This window comes from Schistocerca serialis, chromosome 2 (assembly GCF_023864345.2).
Source record: "Schistocerca serialis cubense isolate TAMUIC-IGC-003099 chromosome 2, iqSchSeri2.2, whole genome shotgun sequence".
Taxonomy (NCBI): domain Eukaryota; kingdom Metazoa; phylum Arthropoda; class Insecta; order Orthoptera; family Acrididae; genus Schistocerca; species Schistocerca serialis.
Genome location: NC_064639.1, coordinates 275,909,268 through 275,922,765, shown reverse-complemented (window position 1 = coordinate 275,922,765; position 13,498 = coordinate 275,909,268).

Here is a 13,498-nt window from a genome sequence, read left to right as displayed (position 1 = left end):
AAGCAACCAGTCATACATATGTATAACAGGGAGCCTATATTTGCACCTGATTTCCCTAGCAGCCTTCGTGAGTAATGTGTGCACTTCATACATTTAACAGCTGTTCCCTGTCTATTGCTCCTGTAGGGATTTCAGAGCAAAATTAGGCTATTTACAGCATAACAGAGGAATTTAAGTAGACATTCTTTCTATGCTCCATATGCAAATGGAATAAGAAGAAACCATAACATCTTGTACAGTAATACATTCTGCAATGATCTTCAGTGGTTTGCAGAGTATGGATGTAGGTGAGGTTGTAAATGAGGATGAAGATGGTCAGTTTCGCAATAATCAAATGTCATGGGCAACAAAATGTCGTTAGGAGTCTCTGATGATAGTCAAGACTGCAGTAATGAATATACTGGCTACATTGCAGCAAAATATCCAACAATTGTTGGGCAACAAGTGATGAACAGTCTTACCATCTATAACGTGTTGTGAGGCGTATCAGCTACTACTCCAAAAATGTACATATACTTTCTGCAAATCACAGGTTAAAAATATTACCATGATCTGAGGGAAAAGGCTATTTAGCAGTTTAAGCACGAACTCACAAACTGGTCCGTTATGGTACAGATTGACACCTGCCTATGGGAGGGTAAATGTACAGGAAATATTGTATGAAGTGATGCACGCAGGTGCTAGAAGTATCCTAAGGTGAACTCTATCCTTCTCCCCTCTCTCTTGTTGTCTGTATCTGCCAGCCGTCATCTCTCATCAATAAGTGATATGGACACTTATTGTAAATCATGTACAGACATCTGTTTTCTACATCAGACAATACATCCACCCTATTACAATGATCATATCAGTTTGAGAAAACAACTGACAAGAGGGTGTAGTGTGGCCCACAGGGTCATCTAACCTCAATCCTATAGTATTCATTTGAAATATAGAGAATGGCATACCTTGCAGCTTTGTTCAAGTTCAAAGTTATGGGCAATAGTAGAGATGAATTAGGATGGCTCCCCAATGTCCCCACTGTCCTATGGCCATATTGACACAGCATTGTCTGCTGAGTGACAGCGAGTGCTCATACAATTAGAGAGATGTCTAATTCAGTTGCTCATGAGTATGTTGTGTAAGAATAATATTGTGATATTATAACAAAGTTTGGGAAAATAATATTTATAACCTTGCATTTAATATCTCAGTATGGCACATCTACAGTAGTGTCCCAAACAGAAAGTATCGACAGACCAGTCTTCATGACAGAACATGTTCAACTAGGTGTTAAACTCAGAAACCTGAAAGAACAATACATTAGAAAACCTGGTACATGGTGGTTAACTTTGTGTCTATTACCTACATGTCAATAAACAGTGTAAAAACAGTTTTCACATGTTACAAGGTTAAAATCTATAAGTATCACCAAGAGGAAACAATGTCAGCCTATCTTGCTAATAAGTAATAGTGCAACTACTCGCAAAACCAGAATTGCATACTTACCCCTTTCACGCAGAAATTAATTTATTACTTTATGACTGTTATTGGAAATGTTTGCATAAAGCTGGATGAGGCCAAATACTATCAACAAAGTTTTTTTAGTTATATTAAAGTAGAATGCTGATTGTTTGGCTTCTGTGACAGGCTTGTACAGACTAATTTATTCAGTCAGTTACCCCAATTTCCTTAGTCAGTGTATTATATGGAGAGTACTACCACACCTGCACAAATGCCTAATGTAATGAATGTCTATTGTGCATATAAAGAATACTTTTTGTTGAGAGTTGATATTCTGTTGACAACGTGGTTAAATGTCATCTGGTCCATCTGCCCCAGATGTACAACTGTTTGCTGTTCAGTACTGATTCAGGTTCTTTTTTGCATTAGTATTTGTTGATAAAAAAGTGATAAAATATGGATGGATTTATATATCTAGAGTCAGTTAGTAGACACATTAAGGATGAGACTACAGGATGCTCCTGATGTGTGGCACAATGTTACTATGAGGAGATGTTCCCACAACAATTTCATAATTGTTCCAGTATATACTCATCAATACATACACATCTCCAAAAAGTGGGTAGTTCTTTGTTAGGATGAAGGGTATTGGCTGTGTGACGTATGATTTTGATGTCTTACATACAAATGATGTTTCACTCAATGGGTGTATTGGGCAGGATCTTAATATAACTTAACTGTTTGAGCATTTTACACTTGGTTCACATAAATAAGATGCAGGCACAGGGCTGCCTATGTCAGAGTTTGTAAATTGGATCTCATACCAATATGCTTACATGTTTTACATGGACATCATGTTAATTGCATTCAAGAATGTAACATCAAAAATCCATGTGGATAAAATTTGTCTGAGATTGACCTCCGTAACACCCTAGTCCATCCCTATGTCACTCCCACTCCCAACCCCTTTCCACAAGGGTCATATCTCTGTGGAAGACCTAGATGCAAAAGCTGCCAATTCCACCCACCCAGCAAATCCTATTCCAGTCCTGTCACAGTTTTATCTTGCCCCATCAGGGCTGGGCCACCTGTGAAAGCAGCTATGTCATTTTCCAGCTCTGCTGTAGTAGTTGCATGGCTTTTTATATTGGTATAACTACCAACCAGCTGTCCACCATGATGAATGGCCACCGCCAAACTGTGACCAAGAGCAAAGTAGACCACCCTGTGGTGCAACATGTAGCTGAACATAACACACGATTTAAATGACTACTTCACTACCCGAGCCATGTGGATCCTTCTCTCTGCCACAGCTTTTCTGAACCACACACTGGGAGCCATCCTTACAACACATTCTCTACTCCTGACATCCTATGGTAACATACTGTCCCACCCAACAGTTTTCACCCTCTTTGTCCTATCATATCCTTCTCATTCTCGTCTCCTATCCTGTTTATTTGCAATCCTCGGCCAATGCATCTGCCCATCTTTCCCCACCCCTCTCCTATCTTGGCCCCCCCCCCCCCCCAATACACACACACCTCTGCACACTGCACTTGTTGGCATTCATGTCTCTGCACACTCCACCTGACAGAGTTTGTCTCTCTCTGCACCCATACACTACTATCCCTTCCCCTTCCCCTTCCCCTTCCCCTTCTCTACCCCCCCCCCCCCCAGATTGCTGATGACATCCTCTGGTGTCACTGCCAGACACCACACTTGCTAGGTGGTAGCCTTTTAAATCGGCCGCAGTCCGCTAGCATACGACGGACCCGCGTGTCGCCACTGTCAGTAATTGCAGACCGAGCGCCGCCACACGGCAGGTCTAGAGAGACTTACTAGCACTCGCCCCAGTTGTACAGCCGACGTTGCTAGGAAAGGTTCATTGAGAATTACGCTCTCAATTGCTGAGACGATAGTTAGCATAGCCTTCAGCGAAGTCAATTGCTACGACCTAGCAAGGCGCCATTTATCCTTTGCTATGTATCTAATGAAGCATGTACAGTAACAAGACCAGTGTTCACCAATTGTGGATTAAAGTTAAGTATTCCAGCAGGTGTGTGTGTGTGTGTGTGTGTGTGTGTGTGTGTGTGTGTGTGTGTGTGTGTGTGTGTGTGTGTGAGAGAGAGAGAGAGAGAGAGAGAGAGAGAGAGAGAGAGAGAGAGATGCATTTCATAACGTGGCACTGTTTACATTAAAGTCAGTCTCTGCAAATTCATAAATTTTAATTGTAATTTCAGTAAAAACATGTTTGTTATAGTGGCTTGATATGAAAATCATTATTGTGATTATATTTAAGTGGTATGGTAGAGACCATACCTCTGCAATCTGGTACCAGATTTTGCAACACATTCTTTGCATCAGTTTAATTGGTCAATTTCATTAATACATTCAAAAGTTTGTACAAGAACTGTCAGCTTCTTAATTCAATAACTGGATATGCCAAACATTTTCTGATACACTGGAACAAGTGAGCCACAGGCAAAATTATTGAAAATTGCTAGTTATTATGTAAAAGCAGATGTACACCCATCATCAAAGGAACAATACAACAGTAAGTTAAGTAAGCTGCAGGAAGCAGTTTACAAGCTTCATATTGCAGTTCTCTTGGTTTTCACCAAATGGTGCTTCATCAAGAAGGTTGTGTTTATCCATGTAACTCATTAGTCTATTTTTCATGATTGATTCAATTATTTTTGAGAAAACAGACAGCACTGAAACTGGCATCTAGTTTTAAGTTGCATTACCTTTCTTTGTATTGTCTTTCTTTATTAAAGGTGCAACTAGAACATGATGTAGCTACTTTGGAAAAATCATACAACTAAGGCTTTCATGACTGGATGTTCTAGCTGTTGTTGAATCTTACGAGTTGTATGATCTGGGTCCACGAAACTTTTCCATCCCTAATGTTTCATCCAGAGCTGTGCTGGATGTCTCCCAAGATGCTCCTTCTTCTATTGGGTTTTGCTGACTGATAAATGCTGTGGAAGAGCGGTGTAGTTGAAGTTTACGTGTAACTGGCAGAGACAATCCTTATCAGGGGTAAAATTTAACTATCAACTACTATCTGTAAAAGGTAAAACTTATTATTGATTCTGTAGAGCAACTCTCCATACGTAACTAAGCTTCATGGCTGGTTCTTTTTTGTTAAAATTATCCTCATATTTAAATATTTTCATGGTCCTCAATATACCTGTGGATAATAGTTCATCACTATAGAATTAAAGTTCTAGATTAGCATATTTTACTGTTCATGTCACGTCTGTGTAAGAAGTTTTTAGTAGATCAGTGTTTGTCATTCAGTTACTGTAGCACATTTTCTAAGATATTGTGTTACATATAGTTTTTGCTTAAAGAGGAGTATATATTATCCACATTTATCAAAAATTAACTCTGTTCTAGAGTTTGCTAATAGCTGTAATTAACATCAAAAGGTTTTAGGAAACTAGTAATTTTTACCACAGGTTCTTGTGTTGGCTGAGTGGAAATATTGTCATGTGTATCTGCTTCAATTCTTATTGGGAATTAGCAGCTTTTTAGCTCAACAGATTAAAACATAAGCAGAAGGCTTAATTTAAAGTCATTTTGTTCACTGCCTTGTAATACATTGCATCAGCCAAAATGCAGCTTGACTGTGAATGCTGTTCTCAAGCACAAGATGAGTTGGTTGATCTTTATAAGAAGCTGGAAATGGTCCTGACTACTGTCAAATGACTGGCAGCTGCGGAGAATCGGTGTGTGGGAAGAGCTACTGAGAGTTGTGTACCTGGGATACTGGTATCAGAGGTACCTCAAGTACAATCCTCTCCTGTGGATCCTGTCTCCTCTGCAGGAAGTAGAGGATCTGTCATTAGCTGTCCACTTGATTGTGAGTGGCATGTCAAGGATAGATCTAGGTGGACAGGGACCAGGGAGGACTCAGGGTGTTGTGCCGATCCCACTAAACAACAAGTTTGAGGTGCTGTCTTTCACTGAAACTGAAACTGACCCAGTGGGACTCACTTTACCTGTTTTAAGAGGAAACTTGTTTTATCCAATATCAGGAAGAGGCAAATACAAGATGTAGGGGTCCATTAATCATCAGTAGTTCAAATGTATGGCAAATGATGGTACCCTTCAGGGAAATGGCGGCAAGGGACAGGAAATACCTGGTACACTCAGTAAGTATGCCTAGGTGCCTTATTCAAGATGTAGAAGAGGCTATTCCAGCAGCTATTGAGAGAACAGGATGCAACCAACTGCAGTTTGTGGCACACATTAGAAAAAGATATGTGTCATCTGAGCTCTCAGGTGATTCTTGAATCATTCCAGTGACTGGCAGAGAAGGTTCAGAAGACCAGCCTTGCATGTGGAGTTTCAAAGATGCTCACAATCTGCATCATTGTCCCCAGAACTGATCATGTTCCTTTTGTTCTGAGTCGAGTGGAAGGACTGAACCAGAGACTTTGAATGTTCTGTGACAACCTAGGCTGTAACTTCCTGGCCTTGTGCCTTAGGGTTGAGAACTGTAGGGTATCCCTAATTAGATTAGGTTGCACTACACACCAGAGCGTGCTATTCATGTAGCTGTCTGTGTGTGTAGTGCACACAAAGGGTGGGTTTTTTTTTTTTTTTTTTTTTTTTTTTTAGATTGGTTGACTCTCTATCAAATCCAGATAACCATAGCTGTAGGAAATCCAGGAGTATCAGTGTAAGAATGAAAGAAATGCCTCCCACAGGTAAGAGTATGAAAATTCTAATGATAAACTGCTGAAGCACTTTCAACAAAGTGCCAGAGTTTGAAGACCTCATGAAAAGCATTGAAGCTCACTTACTAATTTTGAAATTGATAGCAGTGAGACTTTTGGAGAAAATTTAAGTGTGTATTGAAAGGATAGGCAAATGGAAAGTGGAGGTGCCGTATTTGTCACAGTAGACAAAAAACTCAATTCCACCGGGGTAGAAATTAAAGCTGCATGTGAGATTGTTTGGGTAAGATTCAGTATCAGGGGAGAGCATAAAATGATAATTTGTTCCTTCTATCAACCACCACACTTACCTCCTGATGTAAACAAAAACTTTAGAGAAAACCTCAGTTTGCTTGTACATAAGTTCCCCACTCGTACTGTAACCATTGGTGGAGACTTTAATCACCCAACAATTAACTGGGAAAATGACACTTTTGTTGGTGGTGGTCATGATAAGGCATCCTGTGATGCCTACTCAGAAGACTACCTAAAACTGATAGTTACAAATGCCACCCATGATGAAAAAATATTGGATCTAATGGCAACAAATAGACCTGACCTCTTTCAGGATATCCACGTCAAAACTGATATCAGTGACCATGATGTGGCAGTGGCAACAAAAATTACCAAAGTACAAAGGACAGCTAAAACAAGCAGAAATATAGATATTTCCAGTAAAGTAGATAAAAATCAATAGTGTCATATCTCAGTGAGGAACTTGATCCTTAAAGCACAGGGCATGAGCATGTAGAGGAACTCTGGCTCAAGTTTAAAACAATAGTTTACCATCCACTGGATCAATATGACCCAGTAGATCAGTTTGTAATGAAAGGGAATCTCCATGGTATTCAGTCACTGTAAAGAAACTTCTAAAGAAACAGAGATTACTGCATAGTAGGTATAGAACGAAGTGTAGGGCTATAGATAGGGAGATGCTGAATGAAACTTGTTTGGATGCATAAAGAGCAATGTGTGAAGCCTTCAACGACTACCATAGCAGAATATTGTGAAGTGATCTTTCACAGAACCCAAAGAAATTCTGGACATATGTAAAGACTGTTAGTGGCACCAAAGTTAGTATCCATTCCCTAGCAAATAAGATCAGAACTGAAATTGAGGATAGCAAAGCAAAAGCTGAAATGCTTAACTCAGTTTTCAAATGCTCCTTTATAAAGGAAAAATCAGGAGAACTGCCCCAATTTAGTTGTTGTACCACTAAAAAGATGAATGAAATAAGTATTAGTGTCAGTGGTGTTGAGAAACAGCTGAAATCTTTAAAATTGAACAAAGCTCCAGGCCCTGATGGAATCCCTGTCAGATTCTCTACTGAATTTGAGCCTGAGTTAGCCACTCTTCTAATTATAATCTATCATAGATCCCTAGAACAAAAAACCTTGCCCAGTTCTTGAAAAACGGCACAGGTCACACCCATCTACAAGAAGGCTAGTAGAAGCGATCCACAGTACCACTGTCCAATATCCTTAACATTGATTTGTTGTAGAGACTTAAACATATTCTGAGGTCAAAAATGAAGTCTCTTGGATTGAATAACGTCCTTCATGCCAACCACTATGGGCTGCAAAAACACTGATTATGTGAAACCCAATTTGCACTTTTTTCACATGACATACTGAAAGTTTGATCAAGGCAACCAGGTAGAGGCAGTATTTCTTGATTTGTGAGAAACATTTGACTCAGTACTGCACCTATGCATATTGTTATCGAGGCAGGTCTCGTAACAGAAGCTGTGAGTGTCAATGTAAAAGAAGTCATAGTAAGTCTCGAAATAAATACAACCCCAAGGGCAAGTACTGTTATGACCACTTTTGCTTTGGCCAGAACTGCAAGCCTGAAAAATGCACACCTCCGTGTAGCTGGACTGAAAAGGGAAACGCGACCCAGCTGCTGAATTAGCGGCAAGTTCTGCTGCCCAAGTCCATTGTCGCAAAACCCGCTTATTTGTAACCGACAAACAAACGGGATTGGCAATTTTTAGTTGACAGTGGGGCAGATGTTTCTGTAATTCCCTCTCACGCAAATGTTAATGGTGAGTCACAATATAAACTGTATGCTGCAAATGGTACCGAAATTCCTACATACGGAATCGAACTTCGTACTATTGATCTGGGACTGCGACGTCAATTTCAATGGCCATTTATAGTTGCGAAGATCAATAAAGCTATATAGGGTGCCGATTTTTTGAATAAATTTCAATTATTAGTAGATGCATTTATAGTTGCGAAGATCAATAAAACTATATTGGGTGCTGATTTTTTGAATAAATTTCAATTATTAGTAGATGTCCATAATAAAAGATTAATAGATGATGTAACCAAGCTCAATGCTGAGGGTAAAGTTATGTCAATCTCAGAGGAAAACATCCTAAGCACCATGAGCCAAAACACAATATGTACAGATCTACTGTTACAGTATCCAGACATAGCTAAACCTAGTTTGGTACCTAGCGAAATTAAACATGATGTCAAACACTGTGTTATCACTGATGGACCGCCTGTGTTGTCTAGAGCAAGACAGTTAGACCCAAAGTGCATGGCGATGGCAAAACAAGAATTTAAATTCATGTTAGACAGTGGCATCATTAGACCATCTAAATCTGCATGGGCAAGTCCTCTCCATATTGTACCTAAGAAGGATGGCTCAATACGTCCGTGTGGAGATTATAGACGGTTAAATGAAAGAACAATTCCAGACCGTTATCCTGTACCTGGAATAGAAGATTTCCATTGTATTTTTCAAGGCAAAAACATATTTTCTAAAATCAATCTCTTTAAGGCCTATTATCAAATACCTATTGCTGAAGAAGATAAGCACAAAACAGCTGTAATCACACCATTGGACTGTATGAATTTAATGTCATGAGCTTTGGCCTGCGGAATGCACCTTCAACATTCCAGCGATTCATTAATGAAGTTACGTTTGGGCTAGATTTTGTGTTTCCTTACCTCGATGACATTTCAATCGCCTCATCCAGTATTGAAGATCACCGAACACACTTGAAACTAGTCCTGGAGCGATTGTCTAATTATGGACTTCGAATCAACATATCAAAATCAATCTTTGGAGTGAATGAAATTGAATTCCTGGGGTACTGGATATCATCAGAGGGATCCCGTCCACTACCTGAGAAAGTGCAAGCAATTTTAGAGTATAAGTTACCTGACAAACTGCATGAGCTCCGCAGATTTCTTGGCATTGTCAACTACTACCATCGCTACCTTAAAGATGCAGCACAGACTCAAGCTGTTTTGCATGACTATCTTAAGGGAGCAAGAAAGAAGGATAATAGACAAATTCAGTGGACTGAAGAAGCAAACAAAATGTTTGAGAAATCTAAACAAGATATAGTAAATGCTGCATTATTGGCTTTTCCTAACTCGGAGTTACCCCTAGCATTATGTACAGACGCATCAGATATTGCTGTTGGTTCTGTGCTCTAGCAACTGGAAAATGGAAATTCGAGACCTGATGCATTCTTTTCACAGAAACTGAGTAAATCACAGAAGGGTTACAGTACCTATGACCGAGAATTATTGGGAATTTACCTTTCTGTAAAGAAAGTTTAAGCATTTACTGGAAGGAAGAGACTACATAATCTTCTCTGATCATAAGCCACTCACATTTGCTTTCAAGCAAAACAATGATAAGGCATCTCCTTGACAGATGAGACAGTTGCAGTTGTTGTTGTTGTTGTTGTTGTGGTCTTCAGTCCTGAGACTGGTTTGATGCAGCTCTCCATGCCACTCTATCCTGTGCAAGCTTTTTCATCTCCCAGTACCTACTGCAACCTACATCCTTCTGAATCTGCTTAGTGTATTCATCTCTTGGTCTCCCTCTACGATTTTTACCCTCCACGCTGCCCTCCAATACTAAATTGGTGATCCCTTGATGCCTCAGAACATGTCCTACCAACCGATCCCTTCTTCTGGTCAAGTTGTGCCACAAACTCCTCTTCTCCCCAATCCTATTCAATACCTCCTCATTAGTTATGTGATCTACCCATCTAATCTTCAGCATTCTTCTGTAGCACCACATTTCGAAAGCTTCTATTCTCTTCTTGTCCAAACTATTTATACGAATACTTTCAGAAATGACTTCCTGACACTTAAATCAATACTGGATGTTAACAAATTTCTCTTCTTCAGAAACGCTTTCCTTGCCATTGCCAGCCTACATTTTATATCCTCTCTACTTCGACCATCATCAGTTATTTTGCTCCCCAAATAGCAAAACTCCTTTACTACTTTAAGTGCCTCATTTCCTAATCTAATTCCCTCAGCATCACCCGACTTAATTAGACTACATTCCATTATCCTTGTTTTGCTTTTGTTGATGTTCATCTTATATCCTCCTTTCAAGACACTGTCCATTCCATTCAACTGCTCTTCCAAGTCCTTTGCTGTCTCTGACAGAATCACAATGTCATCGGCGAACCTCAAAGTTTTTATTTCTTCTCCATGAATTTTAATACCTACCCCGAATTTTCCTTTTGTTTCCTTTACTCCTTGCTCAATATACAGATTGAACAACATCGGGGAGAGGCAACAACCCTGTCTTACTCCCTTCCCAACCACTGCTTCCCTTTCATGTCCCTCGACTCTTATAACTGCCATCTGGTTTCTGTACAAATTGTAAATAGCCTTTCGCTCCCTGTATTTTACCCCTGCCACCTTCAGAATTTGAAAGAGAGTATTCCAGTCAACATTGTCAAAAGCTTTCTCTAAGTCTACAAATGCTAGAAACGTAGGTTTGCCTTTCCTTAATCTTTCTTCTAAGATAAGTCGTAAGGTCAGTATTGCCTCACGTGTTCCAGTGTTTCTACGGAATCCAAACTGATCTTCCCCGAGGTTGGCCTCTACTAGTTTTTCCATTCGTCTATAAAGAATTCGTGTTAGTATTTTGCAGCTGTGACTTATTAAGCTGATAGTTCGGTAATTTTCACATCTGTCAACACCTGCTTTCTTTGGGATTGGAATTATTATATTCTTCTTGAAGTCTGAGGGTATTTCGCCTGTTTCATACATCTTGCTCACCAGATGGTAGAGTTTTGTCAGGACTGGCTCTCCCACGGCCGTCAGTAGTTCCAATGGAATATTGTCTACTCCGGGGGCCTTGTTTCGACTCAGGTCTTTCAGTGCTCTGTCAAACTCTTCACGCAGTATCATATCTCCCATTTCATCTTCATCTACATCCTCTTCCATTTCCATAATATTGTCCTCAAGTACATCGCCCTTGTATAGACCCTCTATATACTCCTTCCACCTTTCTGCTTTCCCTTCTTTGCTTAGAACTGGGTTTCCATCTGAGCTCTTGATATTCATACCAGTCGTTCTCTTATCTCCAAAGGTCTCTTTAATTTTCCTGTAGGCGGTATCTATCTTACCCCTAGTGAGATAGGCCTCTACATCCTTACATTTGTCCTCTAGCCATCCCTGCTTAGCCATTTTGCACTTCCTGTCGATCTCATTTTTGAGACGTTTGTATTCCTTTTTGCCTGTTTCACTTACTGCATTTTTATATTTTCTCCTTTCATCAATTAAATTCAATATTTCTTCTGTTACCCAAGGATTTCTACTAGCCCTCATCTTTTTACCTACTTGCTCCTCTGCTGCCTTCACTACTTCATCCCTCAAAGCTACCCATTCTTCTTCTACTGTATTTATTTCCCCCATTCCTGTCAATTGCTCCCTTATGCTCTCCCTGAATCTCTGTACAACCTCTGGTTCTTTTAGTTTATCCAGGTCCCATCTCCTTAAATTCCCACCTTTTTGCAGTTTCTTCAGTTTTAATCTACAGGTCATAACCAATAGATTGTGGTCAGAATCCACATCTGCCCCTGGAAATGTCTTACAATTTAAAACCTGGTTCCTAAATCTCTGTCTTACCATTATATAATCTATCTGATACCTTTTAGTATCTCCAGGGTTCTTCCATGTATACAACCTTCTTTCATGATTCTTAAACCAAGTGTTAGTTATGATTATGTTGTGCTCTGTGCAAAATTCGACCAGGCGGCTTCCTCTTTCATTTCTGTCCCCCAATCCATATTCACCTACTATGTTTCCTTCTCTCCCTTTTCCTACACTCGAATTCCAGTCACCCATGACTATTAAATTTTCGTCTCCCTTCACAATCTGAATAATTTCTTTTATTTCATCATACATTTCTTCAATTTCTTCGTCATCTGCAGAGCTAGTTGGCATATAAACTTGTACTACTGTAGTAGGTGTGGGCTTCGTATCTATCTTGGCCACAATAATGCGTTCACTATGCTGTTTGTAGTAGCTTACCCGCATTCCTATTTTCCTATTCATTATTAAACCTACTCCTGCATTCCCCCTATTTGATTTTGTGTTTATAACCCTGTAGTCACCTGACCAGAAGTCTTGTTCCTCCTGCCACCGAACTTCACTAATTCCCACTATATCTAACTTCAACCTATCCATTTCCCTTTTTAAATTTTCTAACCTACCTGCCCGATTAAGGGATCTGACATTCCACGCTCCGATCCGTAGAACGCCAGTTTTCTTTCTCCTGATAACGACATCCTCTTGAGTAGTCCCCGCCCGGAGATCCGAATGGGGGACTATTTTACCTCCGGAATATTTTACCCAAGAGGACGCCATCATCATGTAATCATACAGTAAAGCTGCATGCCCTCGGGAAAAATTACGGCTGTAGTTTCCCCTTGCTTTCAGCCGTTCGCAGTACCAGCACAGCAAGGCCGTTTTGGTTATTGTTGCAAGGCCAGATCAGTCAATCATCCAGACTGTTGCCCTTGCAACTACTGAAAAGGCTGCTGCCCCTCTTCAGGAACCACACGTTTGTCTGGCCTCTCAACAGATACCCCTCCGTTGTGGTTGCACCTACGGTACGGCTATCTGTATCGCTGAGGCACGCAAGCCTCCCCACCAATGGCAAGGTCCATGGTTCATGGGGGGGACAGTTGCAGTACATTTCACAATTTTTGACCGATATTCATCATGTCAGTGGCCATGACAGTATTGTTGCAGATGCCCTGTCCAGAGTTTATGAAGTAGTAATACTGGACTATGATGAAATTGCTAAAAACCAGCAACAAGATCAAGAACTACAGCAACTCCGAGCAGGGAATAACTCCTTAAACTTCAAGTCATATCAACTTCCATCAGGGAAAACATTGTGGTGTGACACGTTCACTGAAAATATCAGACCTTATATTCCTCAACCTTTTCGTTATCAAATATTTCTTCATTTTCATGGTTTAGCTCATCCTGGCATAAAGACAACAGTGAAACTGTTGAGTAGCAGAGCCATTTGGTCAAACATCA